Raw genomic sequence first — 24,046 nt, 5'->3', positions numbered from 1 at the left:
GCAGATTCCTTTGCTTCTATCAGTATTAAGACGGTCAGGACAGTTTTAGGTTTTATGTGGCCTCTCTCCATGTGGATGGCTTAAATTCTGCTTTTTCCTTTTGGTGTCTCAACCAAAATTCTGGTGTGCAATCAAGGCCTCTCCTTCTTAGTGGGCCCGTATTCCAATTTCAGTCTTTGCACTCTGTACAACTGGTAAAAGTAATTTTTTAAAAAAACATTTGAAGCCACTTAGCAGCTATTTTCTGCTTGATTTCCCAGCTTGTTATTCGGGGCTGCTCAGGATTTGGTGAAGTTCTTTAAAAGCAAAAGCTGCACAGAATTTTAGTCTTATTTCGAGGAGATTCTCTCTCCTTTAGGACCTTGGTTTCCTAAGTCATTACTGCCTTGGTGTCCCTGGATTCCAGCTCCTGTCTTCCCAGCACTGGGGGGCTGTGTGTCCCAGGTCTTGGCCTGGGACTCCGCCTCTGTGCCCCGTGATGTAAGCTGGCAAATGCCCTTACAGGAAGGAGCAGCAGAGAAAAGCGTTGCTCGCTGCAACATGTGTTTCTCATTTCTTCAAGACCCTGGACCCTCAAATCCTCATTACCTTGATTTCTCTCTGTTGCCTTTAAATAGTTTGATTTCTCCCCAGTTTTATAATTTTCTGGCAGATTGGTTTGAGGCAAACTTCTTTCTCATAGTTTGGTTGATGACTAATTCCCTTAAATAAGAGTTGTCTGTTCTCATTGCTAAAATTCAGAAGTATCTGTTGGTGTGAGCATTGCCTCCACGTGGTGGTTCCCAAGCCCAGCGAAAGGCTGATGTGCTGTAGGGGAGCTGGGTTCAGGGGTGCACACACACACTGGGGTGTGAGATGCGCATTAAGTTAAGGATCAGCACCTGGTGAGCAAACTCAGGCTCTGAGAAATTAAGAGTTCTCCAGTGCCACACACGTCTGGGCAGCAGCAGGGTCAGACCCTAACCTTGGCAGGATGACTCGAAGCCCAGCGAGTTTTCACTCCTCCCGCTTTTGCACAATTCTAAGCACATTCTGGAGCATGGTTCACTTGGCAAAAGTGTGGTTGCCACTTTCTGCCTGGCCCATCCCTGCTGCCGTCTGGGTCAGACGCCTGCCCTCATGGCCCAGAGCCTCATGCGGCTGCTTGTCTCTGTCATTCCACGCTGCAAGCCCTTGAGGACCAGGTAAGTGCTTGCTTGCTGAAGGAGCAGAACTGTGCTATGCACCTAAGAGGAACTGACACTCCTTGAAGTGAGAAGACAGAAGTTTTTGGTCCCAGAAAGGAAGGGCTGCATTTCACAGGGAAGCAAGGTTTTGATGCCCTATGAGTAGTACAAAGAAAAATGAGAATTAAGTCCAGAAAATTACTGGCTATGTTTAAGGACTATAAGCTGCGTTAGACGTGACTTTGAAGATGTCTTTAACCTCCCTATAAAAATGACATCCTGGAAGTGGGAAGGTTACCTGTTGCTCATGCAGCCACCCCTGCTAGAACAGCAACGTTTGGCATTTTCTGGTCTTGTTCAGGTTGGGGGCAGCTAATGGCCTTGAGATGGCATAAAGGTGTTTTGACATTTTTCCCTGTGTGAAAGTCGCTAGCATTAATTAGAATGATACCCATCACCTTCGCTTTATTAGTTGATGTTTTCTGAGTGCCTATAATAGTGCCTGGTAGTTTGTAGATGCTCAGTGATAACTGATGAATGAATGAATGAATGAATGAATGAAGTACCATATTCAAAGTGGCTCAGCTGAGTGTATGGGCCCTAGATCTAGGTACTGGATCTCCCCATTTTACAAAGAGGAAAAATTTCACCCAGTTTAGTATACTTTGCTCTGTGAAGGAAGGGCCGTGGACTGGAGCTTGGGAAGGCACACGGCAGGGTCGAGCTGGCTGCCAGTCCCTTGAGGGACCCGTGCTTTGCTGGGAAAGGAGAAGTTGTTGAGGACGCCACACCCTCGTTATTGTGGCCCACCCCTCCTCCCGGGAAGGGGTTCTGAAAAGCGAGGGGAGGCAGGATTTTGCTGCAGGCTGACTGCTAAGGAGCCTGTTTCTGGCTGCAAGCGCCTGGTAGCCCTTTGCATTCACGGTGCACAAAGCCCTCCCAAGCCTTTCCTAATGGGAGGTGTTATCTCCATTTTCCAGACCCAGAAGCCCGTGCAGAGAGGAAGTTGGGCCTTGCCACCCCCACGCCTCCTCCCACCTTGGCCGGCAGAGGGTGAGTCGGTGGTGGTGGCACAAACACGATCCCGGTCTTCTGCTTCCAAAGCCGAGCTTTATCTCCCAGACCCTGCTGCCTCTTGGAGCCTTCTGGAGAGGATTGCGCTCAGAAATGAGCATCATTCCAAACTTAGGAGCCTGGGCTGGAAGGGCCCGTGTGACTTTCCTCCCGGCTTCCTGCCACCACCATTCCTCATGTCTTCCCCTCACAGGGCTTCCCGGCTGCCAGGGGAACCTGTGAGCGAGTGACTTGCTTCTGTGCATCCCTGCAGGCCTTTGCCCACACCCCATGTTTTCCTTTGCTCCTGACTTTATTGTCCGCCTGGAATTAGTTAAATGGAAGTGTATAGATCCTGGACATAAGTACGTGGGTTGGGGGTTTACACTCACATGTTTGGTGTATAATATTTGTCGTCTGTTTAGCCTCTTTGTTCACATTCATCCATTCACTTCTGGATCCATCCTTAAACCTACTTGGCATGTAGCTCCTCCTATGTGCCAGGCACTCTGCTAGGTCTGAAGGACTCCTGCTCTTAATAGACAGTTGGGGAGATAGAAACTTGTAAGGATGGACCAAGTCTTTTTCTAGAACACACATCCACAGGACAGGCAAGAATTCGAAGTCGATAAACTTTACACTGTAGTGCAGGCCCATCAGGCGAGCTGCAGGCACTCGAGTCCCCTCCAGCATCCTCCGTCTGGTTCTCGATGGAGGAGGCGGGACTTGTAGTCACCATCTTCTCTATTCTGTGTGGCTGCCCAGGCGCAGTGAACTGTCCAAGCCCCCCTCCCAGATCAGGTGCTGGGCACGGGTGCTCCTGCCCTGAGCGTGCCATGGCTGGGCCTCTCAGGAGTGTCTCTTGTCTGGCTGCCTTCGGTTCTGGGCACTGAGGCTGAGTCTCCAGAGTGACAGTGTCCTCTGATTCACAGGAGACACCCCTCCTGTACAGGTGGCCCGCCCAGCTTGTGCTGCGGCCGGTGCTGCATCCCACAGCAGCCAGGGGCAGCTCTGGCGGGTGGTCTCAGTGTTTCAGGCCTTCCCAGTGCCCCTCCTGCCCACCGCCCTCTCTGTGGGGATGTGTGAGCAGAGCAGGTGGAACAGGGCGGGGTGGGGTTCAGATCAGACAGGTGGGTGCCTGAGCCTAGCCCTGCAGCGTGTTGGCTGTGAGCTGTTGAGTAAATGCACTAACCTCAACTAGAGAATGCAAGACAGAAAGTGTCTCCTTATATTGGTCAGGCATCTCTGGAGAAATAGAACCACTACCATACACACACATTTTATATATAGTAAAATATAAAAATAAAAAATATGTATACATTTTTTAAGGAACTGGCCAACACAGTTGTGGGAGCTGGCAAGCCCCAGATCTGGGGGGCAGCGTGTGGGCAGGCCGGACACTCAGGCAGGAGTTGACGTTGCTGCCTTGAGGCAAGATTCCTTCTTTGGGAACCTCGGGTTTTGCTCTTCAGACCTTCCACTGATTAGGCGAGAATCACCACGTTTTCCAGGACCGATTGTAGAGGTTAACCATGACTATAAAGTGCCTTTGCAGCAACACCTAGATGAGTGTTCTATTAAGTAACCGAGTGCTTAGCCAGCTGGTGCAGAAGACTGCCACCCTGCCCCTCCCCCCGCCCCCCAGAAGCATTGTGGGGACTGAGTAAAACGAAGTGGGCAAAGTGCTAAGTGGAGCACCCAGCACAGGGTGAGCGCTGTTCATTGTTGGTGTTACAGCTACCACTATTACTTTTATTTCCCGCTTGCTCTGGTCTGCTGATGATTCAACAGAGGCCCCGCGCTTTGTCCCAGGGTGTCTGCTACTCTGATACATCACATCCAGGGTGATATGGCAGTGAGGGCTGGGTGTGCACTCTGGGAGCTCAGACAGGGGTGTGCCAAACAGCAGCTCCTGGAGGGCAGGCCCGTGTCTGGCTTACACACAGCTCAGAGTAACGGCTTAATGCAGATGAAGAAATGAATGTGCCAGCACTTATGAGCATGGCTGTCCAAGGCACATATAATACCAGCTTCATATGTAATAACATTTTTCTAGTAGCCGTATTAAAGAGCAACAACAACAACAGATGCTGGCCTGGGCAAGTGGCTTAGTTGGTTGGAGCGTCATCCTGTACACAAAGAGGCTGTGGGTTCAATTCCCCATCAGGGCATATATCTAGGTTGCAGGTTTGATCTCCGGTTGGAGTGCATACAAGAGACAACTGATCGATGTTTCTCTCTTCCTCTTCCTTTCTCTCTAAAAATCAAATATATCCTCAGGTGAGGATTAAAAAACCAGATGCTAATAGCCAAATTTTATTATAAAATGTAATCAATGTAAAAATTATAATTAGACATTTTATATATTTTTTCACACAGTCTTCAAAATCCAGCACGGGTGATGTACTTACAGCCTATGTTTGGACCGGCTGCATGTCAAGTAAGTGCTCAGTGGCCACCACCACGGCTAGTGGCTACTCTCTCGGCTGGCGTAGACTCAGCCGAAAGTTTCTGCAAGCTCCTGAATGATTGCATTCTAACCCTTAGTGCTGGGCGTGGAGTGGGCGGCATGTGGATAAGGGGCCTTACTCCACAGGGGGGTCACACTCACTCTCACCGGCGGCCACACCAGCCTCGAAGTTGCCTTCAAAGGGCCGAACGTAATTTTGGGACTGTATAAATGTAACTACTCCTTAACTGCAGACAAGGAGCTCGGCACTGCCACTGGGTAGAAACAAGGTGCTGGGCAGGATAAAACAAGGTGGAGGGGCCTGATTTGTGCTCTAGAACAAACCCTGGATCCGACTTGCTGGCTTACGCCGGCCCGGTCACAGACGGGGTATGACCAGTCCTCGACAAGGCGCAGCAGGAACTGGAATTGTGAGCAAGACTTTACAATGTTTTTTCATAACGATTTGGTAGTAATTTTATGTCCATTGAATCTAATTAAAAATTAGGTGTCATATTATGTGTTTGTTTTTAGTTTAATTTTTCTAGAAATGTATTTTGTAAGAGTGGAAATCGATAAAAATGGGTCCTTTAGCACAGCTAGCTTGTGAAGCGCTGCTGTGGGTCGCTGGGGCAGTCTCTGGGGCGGGCGTCCGTGTGTTTAACAAGCCTCTTGATATTTCCTGGGCAAGCCTGAATCTTCTGAAATTAGGCCCCAAGCCCTCAAAAGTATAGAGCTCATTTAATTTTTATTATTTCCCAAATTCCTGTGTGTTCAAGGATAGGACCTCAGGCCCGGGAGGGTTTTCATAACCGGGGCAGCTGTGTGTGCTCAGTCACCGCCCCAGCGAGCCCTGTGCTGCTCTGGCGCCTGCACAGCCAGAACACGAGTCCCACACGGCCCCGGTTCTCCTCGGGACCCTTTGTGGGTCCTCTAGAATCCTGGGATTTTGAAGGTTTTCTCTGATCCTTCAGACAGAGAAGATGACTTTCAATCTCCATCTCCTGGAACAGACAGGCAATCTGGTTTTTTTTTTTTTTCCAAAAAAAAAAAAAGGAAAAAAATCTCTAGACCCAAAGGAACTCTATTTTTTTCTTGTCCTCACTCAAAGCTTTTATAAAACATCTTGAGCTTTCAAAGGCAGTGCATGTATTGATTTTTTTGTCCCTGACCCCCAGGGTTCACTGCTGCTGTGTTTTGGGCTAAGGCTCCCCATAGAAATCCCAGCGGCCTCAGTTCGGGAAGTCTTGGTGATTGGACAATATGGGAAGCAGTTTCCTTATATAACTCGCCACAGATGTCCTTTGTAATTTGTCATCTTCTCTTTCTGTGAGGCTCTCCTCACAGGATCGCTCTGGTGTGGCTTGAAACTTTTAAATTGGCCTTCGGGCTAGAATTTCTGCAGGGAAATGGAGGCCTTTCCCTTTGCTCCGCCAGAGTCTCCAGTGGGGTCGCTTTAGATTCTAGAGTCCTTACCACCAGGCCCATCCTCACTCAGAGGTAGAGTGGCCTCTTCCACGGAATCTCAGTATGCTGCGGTATCATTTCATTGGGGCGGCCATACTAAAATACCACCGACAGGGTGGCATAAACAACATACACTTATTTCTCACGGTTCTGGGGGCTGGATGTCCAAGATTAAGGTGTTGGCAGGGCTGGTTTCTCCTGAGACCCCTCTCCTTGGCTTGCAGGTGGGCTGCCTTCTGGCCGTGTCTCCATGGCTTTTCCTCTGTGCACGTGCATTCTGGTGTCACTTCTTATAAAAACCTCCGTCCCATTGGATTAGTGCCCCTGCTCTGCCACCTGTGTGATCTTGGGCAAACTACTCATCAACCTTGCTGTGACTCAGCTTCCTCTTCCGTAAAAGGGAGCTAATAATAGCACCTGCTTTGCGGGGTCGTTGTCAGGATTCAATGAGACAAAGAACATTAAGTACTTAGTATAGCACCTGGAATGTAGGAAAAACTCTGCACACGTGTGCTCTCATGGTGGTCACTTTCTGATCCCAACAGCCAGCCAATCCTTGGGAGTTTCCTGGTTTATCACTGGTTCTTCTCAAACCTAACAGGTTAAAAGACAGTAGCAGTAACTGAACTTACAGATATTGATTTGGGGATAATCATGAAAACTCCCTTCCTGATTCAGTCCCCCAGTGAGCACCGGCAGGTGGAGTTAAAGCCCCACGCCTGCCATCAGTGCTCTACCTAATTCAGGTGAGTCTTTAATCCAAGCGGAACGCTTACTCTCACCTGCCTCAATCCCGACGATTCTCAGGCCATCCCCTCTTCTGGATTGTTCTTCTCTCTCCCAATTTATCTAAATGTGACCCATCCCAAGAGACCAGTCAAGGTCCATCTTAGAGTACGTGCCATGGCGTTTAGTCCTTAACAGTTCCCTTGCGATAGGGAATTAAATTTTACCCTTAATATTATGGAACTCAGAACATACCTCTGTGCTTGAGCACGTAGGAAATGCTTCAGAAATACCTGCTGGCTAACTGGGTGCTGATCACAACCGGTGGGTTAACTAGGGCGCGTGTGTCAGAAAACAGTGCTCCATGCTCACGAGCGCTCAGCCCGAGTCAAGCCTGACCACGAGTTCCGATTCTTCTAGTGGGGTGGCGGCGCCCTGAATTCAGAACAAAGGGGGGACGTGGGGGCCCTGGACACACTTTCAGATTTCTCACTAATTCGGTAGCACAACTAAATATAGTGGTATTTCGCATTATGAAATAGGCCCATTTTAGAGTCATCTTAAGTAGACCCGTACCTTGTAGCTTCCCCATTTTAAGTGGGTCACCTGGATTCTCAGTGAATAGGAGAGAAGGAACCCAACAGGTTGGAGCAAAGACTCCTGTTGGATTTTACTCCCTCGAGGTCCTCGAGCTCCTCTAGTGGCCGAAGGACAGAGTTTGGTCTGCAAGCCCATTTGACGCGAGGAGGGCACAGAAGGAGGACACCCTTCTTCTGTGTCCTCCTCAGCCGCTGCTGACTGCAGCTGCCTGCTCTCCCCTGGGCTCCCCTCGGCTCCCCTCGGCAGGCGTGCACCAGTCAGTCGCCCACGGCCCCTGAGCCGACACGGACCTTCCGTCTTTAAAGCCCGTTGTTCTAGTTTGTTGGGTTCTCTTGGGCGAGTCCGGTCAGTGTCACGTTCCTATTGGCAAACCAGCGGCTCGTCATCCCTAAAGTGCTTTGTATCTCCACGAGCCTGTGATTTTGGAAGATGCAGGATGGGATTCCCCGGAGTTTGTCTGTAAGGTGAGCCCGGTAAACCAGAGGTAGGGCGAGGACCCAGGCTCAGAAGGGAACCCCGTCCATCCTTCACTGGACCAGCCCCTCACGCCCCTTCGCAGGCAGCCTGCCTCTCCGGCCCGGGCGGGGCCGGCTGCGCTTGGAGAAGCGGAGGCTTGGAGATGAACAAGGCTCTTCACAACACCGGGGCCGACGGTGTGCTAGCCACTCAAAAGCCAACAGAACAGCTGCGATGTATGATAAAAATCACTTGAAAAGTTCATTGATTTTGCAGCAAAACTGCAAGTACTTCGCTTTATAATAATTGTTCCCTCATGCTCTTGAGTCTTATGCTTGAGCGGCAAGGGCGGCGGGGTCAGGGTGGCATTCAGCAAACAGGCCGGGGAAGACAATGGCGCATGGCTGAAGAGACACTTTAATCATGAGCTAATTTACAAACCAAAGCAAACAGAGTCGGGTTTTGTCTAAGATTATTAGAAGATGTTAATTCTGTGCTTAAATTATTTCTCTCCCTTCCTCTGAGCTCATGTCTAGGGGGGAAAAAAGAAACATCAACCTAATCTCGCCCCCCAATTCTTATCTTCTTAATTAAAATTTGTGACTTGGCATACATGCATGGGTGTGGGGGTCACTTTGTCCTCTTTTTTTTTCTGTGTTCTCTGAAAACAAGGTACTTGTTGTTCAAATTTTTATTGCTTCTTGGTGGGAGATCCTGGCACCTGGATAGAATGGCTGGTAGCCCTTTCTGCATTTTTTTTTTCCCCCTCTGGGTTGAGGGAAACAATGAAAGAACTTGGTGCAGAATGGTTCCTCACGGGCCCTTGACCTAATAGCTTGCAAGGATGGCCAGTAGATTTTACTCTCTTCCTTGCAGGGCAAGCTCTGCCCTGCCCTGCCCCCACTAGCCCCACTCTTCCCCCAGGCTGGCCGGGCCCCATGGCCAGTATTCAAAAGTACACAAGCAAACACACCCCAAACTGGAAGAACCCTCAGGTGTCTGCATGAGTGGCGGGCTAATCCCACATGCATTTCTGCTCAGCCTTGTGCCGTTTGCTCAGGCCCGATTTACCTGGCTGCTTCCGCCTTGTGCAGGCAGAGAGCTTCTGCATCTCCAACGTGCCCACGGACTGCTGGTGAGGGCTGCTGGTGAGGGCTGCTGGTGAGGGCTGCTGGTGAGGGCTGCTGGTGAGGGCTGCACCCCAGTAGCATCCTGGGGTGGAAGGGAAATCTGTCTGGGGAGGAAAATCTGACAGAGGTGCCCCCCATAGAGCGTCACTGAGCTGGCTGTCCTGCCATTGTTCCGTCTCGTGGCCATTTTTTCTAGCTTTTTATTTTTATCCATTCAAAGCATCCAGGTAGACTGCAGTATCTGGACGCATTTCTATTCTCTGATGGTAGGAAGAGACAGTTTACAAGTTGATTCATTTATTCAACACATAGTTATGACATCTGTCCTGCACGCCAGGCACTGTGTCAGAGGCTGGGGACACGACGCTGAAGTCACCAGGGAGCTGATGGAGCTTACACACGTGTGAGGAAGATACCCGTGTCCACAGACAATTATCACTGATGGGACAGGAGCAGGTGCTGTGTGATCACCTGGAAGGGCTACCTAACGAAGACTTCTTGGGGAAACGAGAAAGACTTGGTTGGAAGAGGAGGAGAAATTGTACCTGAGACCTGAAAAGTAGCAGGAGTTGTTCAGAGATGGGGAGTGAAGGGAATTAGGGGTGTTGTGGTCAGAGGGAGCTCCCTGTGTTAAGTAAGGGCCAGCGCAGGGGAGTGCCAGGTGCGGGGACTGAGGACCTGCAGGGAGTCCAGACTGGCTGGAGCAGAGTTACAGGCTGGAGGGAGAGGGGGGAGGCTGGTGACACGGGGGCGACGGGGTTGGGTCGTGGTCTCTAGTGGAAGTGGTAAGGACTTCGCATTTACTTTGCTTTGCCGGTTGCACAGCCTGAGAGAGATCGTCACCAGTGCCCAGGGCTGGCCAGGAAATCGGACACCACTTCAAGGGGCTATGAAACTTCTAATATTTACTTTTAGAAGATGAGAAACTGATTTTCTATGTGTAAAAATTGTATATCTCTTCCCTTGTGTTCAAAATAAGGAGTTAATTTCTCCCACCCCCCCGAAAGTGACACAATTTAACGTGTTTAGACTATGTTTTTCTATCTAAACTAATACAGATACCTGGGTGTGTTCCTTGTGCACAGCCTTAGCTCACACAGATGTGCTTACACAACCTCATTAAAATTATTTTAAAAAATTTTGGGGGCCTTCATGGAGAGAGAAAGCATTCTACTTTCCTGAGTTCTTTTTTCTCTCTTCCCCGTCTTGCCTTTTTTTTTTATTATTATTATGTGTCATTTTCTGCATGAAACAACTTTTTTGCAAGGCTTAATAAGAGGCTTCAGATTAGATAAGGCAGAACACTTGTATCACAGTGTTTGGACTTGTTTTCTGCTCTCTGACGGAAAGGAGAGGCCACTCCACGGTAAAGAACTGACTCTCAAACTTCCCGCAGAGCTGGGTGACTTCACAGGCCCGCCCTCTGGCTGGTCTTGGGTTGGCGGTGTGACCTTCAGTGAGCAGATCCCAGCGAAGTGTTAGGAATACCCTGCAGCACTAGGCCGTCTGCTCATACGGGACACCATCCATTCTGGCCGAATGGAGACCATTTCGTGTCTTGTCATGATATAAGTCACTCATGGGAACCTGAGTTAGCGGGCATCCCATGTTTGATCTTCATGAGAGATGTTTCAGGGTGTCTAATACACTGGCACCCCCGGGGGCTTCCGGGCCGACCGGCTCCACAGTCGAGTTTTGTCTGACTCCAGGGTGGACACTGGGGTGAGAGCAGGAAGGAGGCAGAGGGAGGCGAATGGGTGACCTAGCAGAGGGCTCCTGGTGGTCACAACTAGGGAAGTCACAGTGGGAATGGAGAGAACAAATCAAACACTACAAAGCAGGACTGGTTTTGGAGAATGAGAGAAACATTGAGGTCAGTTCCTGGATCTCTTGTTTGAGCCACGAGGGTGGAGAGCAGTGCCAGCGGCTGAGGCGGGGGACAGAGGGGCGGACGCAGGGGGAGGAGTCTGTCCCGGGCACGTGGAGCTTCAGGTGCCTGTGGCCCGCTCAGCCTGGGGTGTCCAAGAAGCAGCTGGGTGGAGGGGCTCTGGCCCGGGAGCCCTGCCCAGGTAAGGAATGTGACATGGGGATGTCATTCGTGTGGAGAAGGAAGTCCTGGAGTTAGATGAAAACCTCTCAGGGAGAGTGGGGAGTGAGTGAGGGGGAGGGCCCAGGAAAGGACCCCGAGAAAAGGCTTGAAGGAGCAACCCAAGGACTGGAGAGCTACAAAAGACATTAAGGAAAAGATAATGAATTCCAAGGAGTTCTGAATCTTTGTCTCATTATGTCTAAAAATAATCTTCATTATGTTATTCATCTGTCTTTACCGTGAAGTAGGTCCGACGTTCAGAGGTGTAGATGAGCCCTGGCCGGTGTGGCTCGGTTGGTTGGGTGTTGTCCCGTGGACTGAGAGGTCACAGCTTCGCTCCTTGGTCAGGGCACAGGCCTGGGCTGTGGGTTTGGTCCCAGTCAGGGTGCATATGAGAGGCTTATGAATTGATGTTTCTGACATCGATGTTTGCCTCCCTCCCTCCCTCCCTCCCTCTCTCTAAAGAAAAATCAGTAAGTATGTCCTCAGGTGAGGATTGGGGGGAAAATAAAAGAGGCGTAGACTACAACCCATGAGCCCCCCTGCCGCTTGAGCGCAGCTGAAGGTTCTCTGAGCAGCCCCTCCGAGCACGCTCCCTGCCTTGCCCTCAGGGCTGGCCTAGTCTGTAATTCCCATGGTCTTTACACTCTTATGACAGCTCGTGGTATCATCATTAAAAGGGAAACAGTCCTCTTCCATTACTAGGACACTGTCCTCAAATTCAAAGAAATGAGCCACCCATCCGTTCACTGCCTCTCTGCTCCAAACACAGGCCTCTGTGCCCAGCTTTTACGGTGCTGCACTTTGACAGCTGGTGCAATATTACCCTTGCCAGTAGAGGGTGCTGAAGGGACACTGCAGCAGGCAGGGGCCTCTCTTCCTGGTTCTGGTGTGCTGTTTCCTCCTTACTCCTGCCCTGTGGCCAGCGACTGGCAGGCCATCGGTGGTACCCGCCCTGCGGTGAGCTTCGCTGGCACCCCAGTCGGAGGCTTCCCACGGGTCTCACCGGGGCCGTCTCTGCGCCCAGCAGAGTTCTGTGCCCTCCAGCCCCAGTGCACCCCAGCCTCTCACTCATAATCCTGACAGCAGACCTCCTTTGTGCAGACTACTGTGCAGTTCTGTCTCCTCGCTGAATCCTCCTGGCGAATAGTATGATCAGTGGAAGCGAAAACACTCACTTGGGGACACAGACTCTGACTTTGCACCATTCTTAGTGGCGAGACATTGAAAGTTCATTTCACCCTTACGAATTTAAATTCCTTGTCCGTGAACCGGGGATGGGATACCTTCTCTGCCTTCCGCCTGGGCTGTTCCAAGAACTGCGCTGCATCATGGTTGTGACTCACCGAGGCGTAGGATACAGGACACACATTCAGTCCAAGTCCCAGTAGAAAAAGTAGAAGGGCTGGGGGAGAAGTAAAAAAAAAAAATGAAGCAGAAAAGTATTGGGGGGTGGCAAGACCATGGTTGGCACTTATGGCTTCATGTCACCCGGAGCCTTCTCTCCCTGTCCCTCCTGTGAACAGGGAGCTTGAAAAGAACAAACTAAGTTCTTTCCTTTAATGATCTCAGAGGTCTAGAAAGAGATGGCTTTATATTAGACTCCCTGGAGCTGGCTAGCTGAGAGGGTTTGGTGCCAAGGCAATGTAGGACCTGAGGATACACCCCCTGCAGGGGCTTTTGATGGAGCTAAAATTCAGGGTGAGCCAATACAACTGCAGTAAGGATCGGAGAGAAAGATACTGAATTATACCTTAGGACTTTTTCATCTTTGTTGGCTTTAAAACAGTCATCTATTTTTTGGGGGGAGCTGTGTTATACTTATGAATTTTAATATCAAATTTTACTTTTTCATCGAGAGAAAATGTTGGAGCCTTATTGTTCAGAATGTGTCTCTATGGCCTGGCACCTAGTGGCCAAATATCTAAATTGCAGGTTTAGGGTGTTTTTTTTAGGGGGCAGGCAAAGCAAGCTGCAGGTTATAACCGTAGTAACCGTAATTGAGAGGTTATCGGCTATAGTTAGAAACCAAATAGCTGAGGTTTTCCTGAGAAAGTCCTGTTTGTGTGCAGTTTTATCCTTTTTGATTAGCACAATTTGTTAACTGCACAACAAAAAAGCAATTTGATTTGCCATCTATTAAGAGTATTCATATAAATAAATTTATGTGTCCTGAATTTTTTTGTCCAGAGAGCATGGTCTCTGCAGGCGGCCCAGCCCAGGGGCTCAGACGAGGCCGTTCCCTTTGTGGTCTCTTACCCCTCTTGGTCCTTAATCTACTTACCTGTAAGATGAGAGGGGTCGATTTGTTCAGTGACTTCGCTTTTTTTTTTTTTTTAACTATGGCCCATAGTGGAAATTACTTTTCCATCACATTATCTCTGTTTCTCTCTTGTCTCTGTCTCTGTGTCACACCCCCATACATTTCCATGAAGCAGTGGTTAGCCTTACTAAATGCAATGCGCTTGGTTCCAGGCCACCCCCTGCCGCCTCACCCACCCACCCACCCACCACGCCGCTCCCTTCCATGACATTCACAACAAAACTTAAAAAGTGGTGGGTGGAGAGCCACCAATTTCACCTACAAATAGATCCTGTCCCAGAGTCCGAAATGCACTGAATAAAATAATCTCTAACAAACAATCTATGTCTATAAGACTCTCTTTTTGCAACTTGAGGATAAACCCTCCTCACATTGGGTCCCTCACCACTGCTACCACCTGCCTCAGCCCCAGCAGGCCTCTGCCATCAGCCAGCTCACAGCCAGCGCGAACCAGGTCTGAATATAAACGACATGCCCGTCGCTTCCAGTACGTGGCATTTGGATTTAGTTTGTGCTCAGACCTCAGCACCTGCTGTGCCTGCCGGACAGGATGTCTTCTTGTCGGGTGTCTGCCTCAGTGTCCGGTGCCTGGGGGTCTGGCTTCCTGTTCAGCTAAGGAGGGTGGACCACACCCTGCCTCCTGTGTGCCGGCCCTGGCTGTGTTCTAGACAACCTCCCAGGAAGCAGAACAATACACCTGGTTGGCAGGTGTTTGGGTGTATTCGATTCTGATGTCTGTTCTGGACATACATCTCCATTCTTCAGCTTCCTTTGGGTGCTCCGATACTGACTGCTGGCCTCCCTGATGAGGCCCACAGCTCCCTCTGCTATCTGCCGCACGCAGATCCCAGTAGAACTCGTGCTCTGGCTGGGTGGGGCAGGGAGTGCGGAACCCACGAAAGCATGCACGTTCATGATTTACAGGTACACAGGGTAATGGGTAATTTAGCTTCCAAGTTACCTACTAAAATTTCTCTGAAGCAGCTGCTCTTCTGTAAATAATCACTAAAGTATACCTGGCAATTCACCCTCAAGAATCATAAAATAATTCCACTTCAGAAGAACCCCCTTTGTAGCATTAAAACATACCTTCCCTTCTCTACCTACCTTGTCCCCACAACTCAGCTGTTTTATAAGAAAACAAATTCGTATTAGTTTCTCAAACTGAGTGCAAATCTCTTTTTCACCCAAGGAAGTGTGTTAGCACATTTTGGGGCACTTGCATTTCATCTCTAACTGCTCCAGGGACAGAACAAGCTGCAAAATACGCCAAGGAGAATCTGAGCTGGTGCTCAGGGAGAGCTTGCTGACAGAGGGAGCTTGTGGAATGTTTCCTTTGAAATAATAGTAATTATAATAAAGGGGGTGGGGAGCTTGTCCTCATCTGCGGGGGCCCGAGGGGAAGAGTTAAATGACTTCTCAAGGTCTGATCCAGCCCCAAGATTCTGGCTGTGATTGTTCTGTTTGTTGCAGCTGTGTGTGTGCCATCCAAGCCGCTGCCTCCCGGAGCCCTGGGCTCTGAGTGAGAAACCTCCAGCTCCCCACCACCCTGGGCAGCGCAGGACCTTGGCCAGCTGGCCGGCCGGTGCTCTGGGGACTCCAGAACAGCACCGGTGGGCTCCTCTGATTCGCTTTGACTGTTGGGCTTCCAGGAAAGCCCACGGGCCTGTGGAGCTGATGAACCCTTCCAGGGGTCTCCTGCCTCCATTCGTTAACTCATTAGGGGCTTCCCGGGCATCCTCCGGTGCTGAGCAGATTCCGCCCTTCACGCTGTCGTTTCTGCACTTCACTGGTTCTGCGTGGCTGACCGGACAGCTCAGCTCTGCAACCAACTGTCTCGTCAGAGTTCGGCCTAATGACTGAGTCCCCAGGTATGGCTCAGGGTAACTAGTCCCCCATTATTTCTGGGGGTACATTCCCATTCCCCGAGTAGATGCCTGAAACCGTGGAAAGTACTGAACCCTACATATACTATATTTTCCCTTTATGCACACACCTTTTCATGGCTTCTCTTTGGCACATCTGAAAGGCCAGCATCACTACTGCTGTGCTTCGGGGCCGTTCCTAAGTGAAACAAGGGTCACTCAAACATGAGCACTGTGATACTGTGACAGCTGATCAGATCGCCCAGACAGCCACGCGGGACTAACTGGCGGGGAGCATGTACAGCGTGGACACCACGGACAGTGGGAGAACAGGGCAGAGTTTAAAACTTATTTATGGAACTTCCCATTTAATATTTTGGTTAACCATGAGTAACTGCTACCACGGAAAGCGAAATCGAAAATAAGGGCTGGGGACCACTCTGCAGAGTGAGGCAGCAGGTGCAGCACTCTAGATGTATCAGTAAATGATTTGGGGTGGGGTGACTTTAATGTACTATCCGTGTGTCTACTGCAGGGAGCAATTAGACCAGCAGCTTATTTTCTGGGTTTGAATATGTTTTAATACAATCAACTCTTGAACAGGGTGGGACCTGTGTGAGTCCTCAAATTCATAACTATGAAAATATTGGCAGGACTCTTTCCTGGTTTCTCCAGAACCACATTCTTATCTTGTGACTTTCCAACTTTTGTAAACACTTTTGTCTTTTAATTTGATGAGATATATTTTTTAAGATTTTATTTTTAGAGAGGAAGGGAAGAAGAGAGGGAAACATCAATGTGTGGTTGCCTCTCATGCGACCCCAACTGGGGACCTGGCCTGCAACCTAGGCATGTGCCCTGACTGGGAATAGAACCAGCAACCCTTTGGTTTGAAGGCCCATGCTCAACCCACTGAGCTACATCAGCCAGGGCAAGATGAGATATTTTTATAACAGTATCACCTGAAACTACTTTATAAATTGCTTTTATTTGTATTTATGTATACATATAGTTCTATGTAGAGAGCCCATTTTTTGGTGTAGAAGCAGGCCACCACTGAACTAAACTTTTAAAATGGAAGTTTATTGGGGTGACATTGGTTAGTAGGATCATGTAGATTTTGGGTGTACATTTCTGATACACAACCAGTATATTGCATTGTGTGTCCGCCACTCAAAGTCAAATCAACTTCTGTCACCAAATGAATTAAACTTTTAAATTGTTTCTAGTGAAGTTCATCACTTTGCTTTTCAATTTCAGTTGTTTATAAACTCCTGAAAGATACTTGAGTTTATTCTTGTTAAACATTCAAACCGTGCAGACAGAGCTGAAGTTCCCCTGGATTCCACCGCAGACTCACCCTTTTCACTGGAGGGGCCACTGTCACGGACGGATGTGGGGTGCACCGTCTGAGCCCCTTTCCAGGGTGCTATCAGAATGTCACAGACTCTGGAGCCACCTGCTTGGGTTTGGGTTCCAGTTCTGTCACTTACCTGCTGAGTGACTTGGGCAAGTCACTTAACTGTGTCTCAGTTTTCTCTCCTATAGAAATGGAGACACTAGCACCCATGTCATAGCATTTTTATACGGTCAAAAGAGTTCGTTCGTGTAAAGCTCTGGCAACAATGTCTGGCAGAGTAAACTGACAAAGTGTTATATGTACATATACGTACTCTAGAAAATTATAACATGTGATATACATGGTGTCACATTGTGTACATATTTCTCTTCCTTTTTAAAAACTTTCCCTGTCAGCATACTTAAATACATGGTCACCCCATTGCTTTTTTAACTGTTGCATAGTTTTTCACTGTATGTACACAGCAAAGTGTGTTTTGCCATCCCCTATGGATGGGTATTCAGTTACTTTCGATTCACTGCCATTGCCGACAAAGCTGCAGTGACCGCCCTTGTACGCGTCTCCTTGTGCGCACGCACAGTGTTGCCACGTTTCTCTAGGACAGACACTGAGACGTGGGATTACCGCCGCTGCTGCTGCTGCTGGTGGTGGTGGTGTGTGTGCTTGCTAGTTTAGATACTGTTCGTACTCCTGCTCTCCAGTGCCTTTTATATCCGCCCCCACATTTACCTTATTCCTTCTTGCACAGCTGTGCCTTTATCGGGACCACCGTTGGCCCGAAGAACTTCCCTTAAAGGCTGGTGGTGAATTTGCTCAGCTTATCTCAGCTTCAGCTTATTTGAGAACATTGCTTTTTGCCTTCAGTTTTTATTTATTAAAATCCTTATTTTGAGATCTTCATGGACTCGAAAGTTGTAAGAATCATCACAGCGGGACCCTGTGCAGGCCATATGCAGTCCCCCACCGTAAACTTCTGGTTGGGGAAGCCGGAGATGCTGGCCAGGGCCCGCCAGCTCTGGCTGGACCAGCATCAGAGCACCCCGCCTGCAGCAGACAACTTCCGAAACTTCCTTACCTCCCAGGGCTGTTATTGGTGAGGTCTTCTGAAGTCTCACCCTCAGGAGCTGGACATGTGCTCGAGGTGAATTTTATGCAGATGTTGGGGGCTCTTTTTTTCCCCAGTTTCTTCTATTTTGAAAACTCTGCTCCCTAGATTTCAGTCACTGTGGCGACCGTTAATGTTATTCTGTTTCCTCTATCCAGTGACCTAGAAAAGATGAAGTCGAGAGATAATAGGAAGCTGGATTGTGTTGGTCATTATGAGCCTTTTAAGCCACTGTAGGCCACTGTAGTCACTGATAACATGAATAATCAACATTATAAAGTGGTATTGATTGGGGGGGCATCTATTGAAATAAATATATTGATTTTTCATTCAATATATTAGTGCAATATGTAACATTAATAGATATTTTAAGCTTGAGCCATTTGTATATTTATAGGATAAAATTATCTTGATTATGATTCATTATTATTTTTAATATGCTGCTAATAAGCTCTTAGTTAACACTTCTGCATGTCTTTTCCCAGGTGATACTGGCTTAGGGTTTTATTTTCTTGTGTTGGATTTGCCTATTTTTGGTATGAGTCATGCTAGCTTTATAAAATGAGTTTAGTAGCTTTCCATCTTTTCCCATGCTGTGCAGCATTTGGTATAAATTGGTTATTTCCTGTTCTTTGAATGGTAGAATTTTTCCAAAGGTTATTGGCTCATTGATGTTTATATTTCTTCTTGGGGTTGTTATAATTTATAGTTTCCTATTAAATCATTATTTTTAATCTGTTTCAAATTTATTGGCATAATATTGTATGTATACCTCTCAATAATTAAAAAAGCCATACTTAAATATCCTTCTCCATTTACTTGTAGCTTTCCTTCTTTTCCTGACCAGACTTGGCCAGTATAATTTTCTTTTTGTTCTTTTCAAAGACTTGGCTCTTAATTTTATTGATCAGTGCTTTAAAAAGATATATCTTTCATTAATTTCTGGGTTTTTCATTCTTTCTGCTTTATCTGGTTTATTTCTATTTCACTTTCTAGATTTTTAATTAGTTTATTAATGATTTTATTGTCTATCAAATGTATGAAGGCCATGGAGTTTCTTATAATTTGGGGCACATGCCATTGACTTTGGTATATCATATTCCATTTGTTCATTTCTAAGTAGTTTGTTGTTTGCACATTATTTCTTCTTTAATCAAATAACTTCCATAAGGTGTGTAAACTTCCTGCTGCACGTTTGGGGGTGGAGGGGTGCTGCAGTGGATGCGTGGTGTGCTGCCGAGTCTTCCTTTAGGACCAAGACACCCATCCTCCCGGTGCAGGAAGTGTTGGTTGCTAGTGGGTCTCAGCCCCGTCCTTCAGCCAAACAGCTGCTCTCCCGCCGTCCCACCCCTGCTGGGGTCCCAGGGCAGCTCACATCCACCGGCAGGCTGATAAGGGACACCAAGGCCTGGACTTCTCGCCTCAGTTTGATACAACTTTAAGGGGCGATCTCAGTTCTAGAAACTTCTGTAGGGTTGGCTGAGGCCTGTGTTACTACTGCAGTGCTGTTCAGCTTCTCCCTCTGCCCAGTCCTCCTTCCCTCGCTCTCCCACAGGTATTGCTCTCGGGGGTGCTGCCGCACACCCCCCTGCACGCGGGTGCCGAGTCTGTTTCCTGGGGAACCTGATCTCTGACGGAGCTTTTAGTTGTCATTTCTAATATAATTCACGCAAATGTGCATTTTTGTTTCTCATGCACGCGTGTGAGAGTTCCTACTCCTAGAAGTGCGATCACAGGGTTAAAGGGAATGTGACCTTCAACCTGACCAGGCGCTGCCGACCAGTTCTCTGAGGCGGCCCCTCTGCCAGTGCGCCCTCCCGTGAGTGGCGTGCCCACAGCCTTGCTGCCACCTTGTATTCCTTCACTGCAGCCCTCCTAGCTCTCTCTACCTGTGCCTCTCAGAGGTTATAGGTAGTTAAAAAATTCGACTAGTGAATCTCCAGCTTTTCATGGGTTAATTCTACACGTTCACTTTTGTGATTAATACCATGTTAATGAAGGAGAGATAGTTAATAGACTTAGAGAGTTCAAAATATAGAAGCGCAGGGGTCAGGAAACCTGGATTCGGATCCTCGTTTGGCCCAGGGTCAGCTCTGTGGCCCAGGGGCAGCCATTCACCCTCGCTGGGCCTCGCCTTCCGCATGCGTTCAGTGTGGGAGTTGGCCTTAGAGAGTCTCCTGGGCCCGGTCCGCTCCGACAGCGACAGCGGAGGGTCCCAGGGTTCGATCCCCACCTGTCCTCCTTCCACCCTCTTCCCCCACCGCCTACACTGAAGTCAGGCCTTAGCGACCGTCTTTCTCTTCTTAGAAGAAGACAAAATCTTGTGCATTTCATGATGATCAGGGGCTCGGGGTGGATCGGAGTGCGGGAGACTGGATGGGTTTCTTCCGCTCCTTTGCTATTGCACACGCCCCTCCACCCCCGGCCTCCACTTACCTCAGATCCTGACTGGCTTTCCACTTACTGGCCCAGGGGCAGCGTTCGCGAATCCTTTTTTAATAGTTATTTTTTTATTTTTTTAGTTCTAAGATGAGCTATTCCACAAAAGAAGTAGCAAAGACATAGTCCCTTAAAAGTTGATGATTTAGATGGATCAGTATTTATTGAAAACCTATTTTTGATGCTATTTTGGTAACTGGGAATAAAATCTGAAGGAGGCTGTCAGAGCACATGGTCTGGAGCGAAGCTCCGGCCCCGCAGGTGCGTGCTGTGTGCTCCAGGTGTGGCCGGGAGGGGGGCTCCTGAGACCTCACCGAGCAGCCGGAGTTTGGGGTGGCGCCAGAGAATGGGGAAGAGAAAAGGGGGTGGGCCGATGCGATCTATTCTGCTCCTGATCGTGCAAGTTGTGTGCTGCTTCCTGTGGAAAAATGAATAGAAGCTAAAGTCGTAGTCAGCTTTTCAGGTGCTCTGAGGCCCTCGGAGTCCGCTCCAGGCGAGGGCTGCTGTCACCGCATCAGATCACATGCGTCCGCGACGCTGCTTTTCTGGTTCACGGTGTGGACTGTCCTCCTGAGATCTGGGGGTACAGATGAGAACGTAATGAGGGGGCTGCTGGAGGGGCTCCGGTTCTCTCTAACAGGCAGGCCACTGGTCTCCTGTGAGAACGTGGCCAGCCAGCCATGAACATAAAAAATGACCACATGTCCTGCCTGTCTGCAGACCAGAAGAAGCCAGTCCACGAATTTGATAGAAAGCACACCCAAGAGCCTTAAGGAAATACGTCAAAACCTACCTACTTTTTTCTTTTTTTACTAGTGTCTTTTAGACTCTTGTTTTTATTTGTGTGTGTGTGAGTGTGAAAGTCCACGTTGGCAGCAGAATCGATCGCCTCCAGGCAGGCGGATGTGCACGCGCCCGAGCCGGCGGATAAAGGGGCAGGAGGAGGAAGTGGAGATGACTGGGAGTTGATGAAGAAACATATGGAAGGAATCAATACCAATCATGCCAACCCAATTGGAATTTCAGTGACCAAGCAATGTTTAAACAAAATGGCTGGTCAGTTTTCATCTCCGATGGAAATGTCATCCAAGAGTTCCCCTTCCGGGAAGAGTGCCACCAACAATTATAGAAAATTGACTTTATACCTGAATTCCCAAATGAGAGGGAACAATTTCAGGCACCTGAATTCTCGAACGAATACAAAAATACTCAGATGAAATGATCTGGAACGCTATATCAGCAAATTGTGTTCTTTGAAGCAATGCATCAACATGTGTGAGATGCAACCCAAGTGGGGTGACCAGTCTGGATGGGGTGCATCAGGGAAGACTTACCGGAGATGGATTTTACATTTTTTTTTAGATATATGAAGACATAGACTGAGGTTGAGGACAGAGGTAAATTCAGGGGGTGGTTTCAGGTCATGGAGATCCCGGCCGACAATCTCTGCATCTACCTGTGTTCCCAGCACCCGCAGCCTGTAGGTTGCAGGAGGAGAGAATTTATTCCAGGTTATTCTTCTCTGGAGCCTAAGTCCCCAGTGAGTGGGCAAAGGAAGCCTCTTGGTGTCCTCTTTAACATTTGTTTCCCCAAAGGTTTATATTTCATTCCCGGCATTAACATATCAATGCCACCAATATGCATACATTTTCATTAAATTGCTTTCAGTTGAAATAGCTAACATGCCCTTGTAATGCCATTAAATGCGAACAATTATGAAGAAAGAGAACACTCTCTTTGCTCTCCCTTTCAGAACCTCAAACTAGATTACCTTGTTCCCCTAACAGGTGAAAGTCCTTTTGCCCAGTGTGTTAGATGTGGACAAATTGCTTCTATTTCAGGCTATTTTGGAAACCTTTCCCTTCTGTTACCTTTCCCACTCACTTGTATTTGAGGTGTAATGTTAACTCTTGATCATAAGCACTAAATGAGGGTAACAGTATCACCAGTAATAGGAAACGGCAGATCAACCGAAAGACATTTTTAGTTGGCTTTGAAATCTACATGTTATACCTACCTGTGAATAGGAGGAGGTTTGACATTCCAGAAATCTATTTCAAACCGAATTAGGAAACCAAACTGCTCCGACTCCATGCCCCTGGTGGTAAGGTAAGAGGCTATGCCCAGTCCTCACTTCTGCCAGCCTGCCCAGTGGTTTCCACCCTGTGGCTCCGTTCGAGCGATGGAACCGCAGGAAGGACTCTCAGATTCACTGACGTTTTAGTCTCAGCCCAGCCTGTGCCAAGGCAGGGAAGGAGTTAAACAGGCCAATTTCAACAGGTTTTCAGAAGTCAACAAAGTCTTGAGAAATCAACAGAACTGTGGTTAATACAAATTTACAAATTAATCCATAAAGAGCTTATGTCTGAGGTTCCCACAGAGCACCTTCCCAAAGGCAGAACGAGTAACCCAGATCAACGCATTGAGTTTATTATGCAGCAGCAGCAGCTCGGATTGTCCTAGTGGGTATAAGACAACAAGCAAACAAGCAAACGCCTTACTGGGCCTAGAGACACTTCCACGATGTAGCCAGTGCCTGTCTCTCTTCCTCCTCTTCCACCCCTGTCTGCCCCTGCTGACTGTGCGCCGGCCTCACCAGTCTTCTTTTCTTGAATTGGTGGGTCTTTCTTACCTGAAGACCTTTGTACGCTTGGGTTCTGCTCCTCCCCTTGGGCCCCCCCATCTCTCTGCACAGGGCAACTCCTTCTCCTCGTTTAGTCTTCGGTTCAAGTAGCCCCACCTCAGAAGGAGCTTGCCAGCCTCCCGTCCTCAAATACATCTCCTTTTGTGCTTTTCTGTCTCCACAACCCCTCCCTTTCGGGTCCGTTTGTTTCTTTTTGTCTGTTTTTCACTAGAATGTAAGTGTCCTATGGGTGGGGACTTTCTTGTTCAATGCTGCACTTCCGGCTCCCGGCCCGGAGCCTGGCTCACGGAGATGCACGATGGTCAGTCCAGCTGAGTGTGGTCCGGTGTGAAAGAGCGCACAGCCTAGCGCTGAGTGGCGGTCGATCTGAAAACAGTGCTTACTGTCAGTTATTTCAAAACTTACTGTCAACTCAATTTTTTAAAATAGCATGACCTGTTTTAAGACTTTAAAAAATTGTAAATTTTGTTGTAGAAAGTCTCAAATCTTGTTTCATGTATATTTCCATCCACTACTGGGTTATTCTCTCCCCATTATTGGGTTATTTTGAAGCCAGTTGTAGACATCATATGAGGGCCAGGCGTGAGGTAAGTGAGGAGTGTAGGGTGCAGCATTGTGGGGGACCTTGTCCCAGGTGCTACCCCTGCCTTTGCACGACCTGTGGACCTGCCCCCAGCCCTGGTCCTGCATAGCACCATTTCACTAGTAAGTATTTCAGTGTGCATGTGTCTGTGTAAGACAAAAACTCTTTAATTTAAAAACACACACACATATCTACATTACCACTGTCACACTTGAAAATAACAATTCTTAATAGCCCTGGCTGGCGTAGCTCAATGGATTGAGTGCGGGCTGTGAACCAAAGTGTCGCAGGTTCGATTCCCAGTCAGGGTACATGCCTGGATTGCAGGCCATGACCCCCAGTAACCCCACATTGATGTTTCTCTCTCTCTCTCTCCCTCCCTCTCTCTCCCTGCCTCCCTTCCCTCTCTAAAAATAAATAAAATAAAATCTTTAAAAAATAACCATTGTTAATATCGTCAGATGCCCAGCCTGCATTCAAATTTCCCTGATTACTTCACACTGTTTTTCAGGCTGGTCTGCGTGAAGGAGAACCCAAACCATGTCCACACGTGACTAATGCAGCTCAAAGAAAGTCTCTTTCAATCCATTG

Source organism: Phyllostomus hastatus, unplaced genomic scaffold, assembly GCF_019186645.2.
Source record: "Phyllostomus hastatus isolate PE091 unplaced genomic scaffold, TTU_PhHast_1.1 phas_contig_283, whole genome shotgun sequence".
NCBI lineage: Eukaryota > Metazoa > Chordata > Mammalia > Chiroptera > Phyllostomidae > Phyllostomus > Phyllostomus hastatus.
This window is presented reverse-complemented; position numbering follows the sequence as displayed.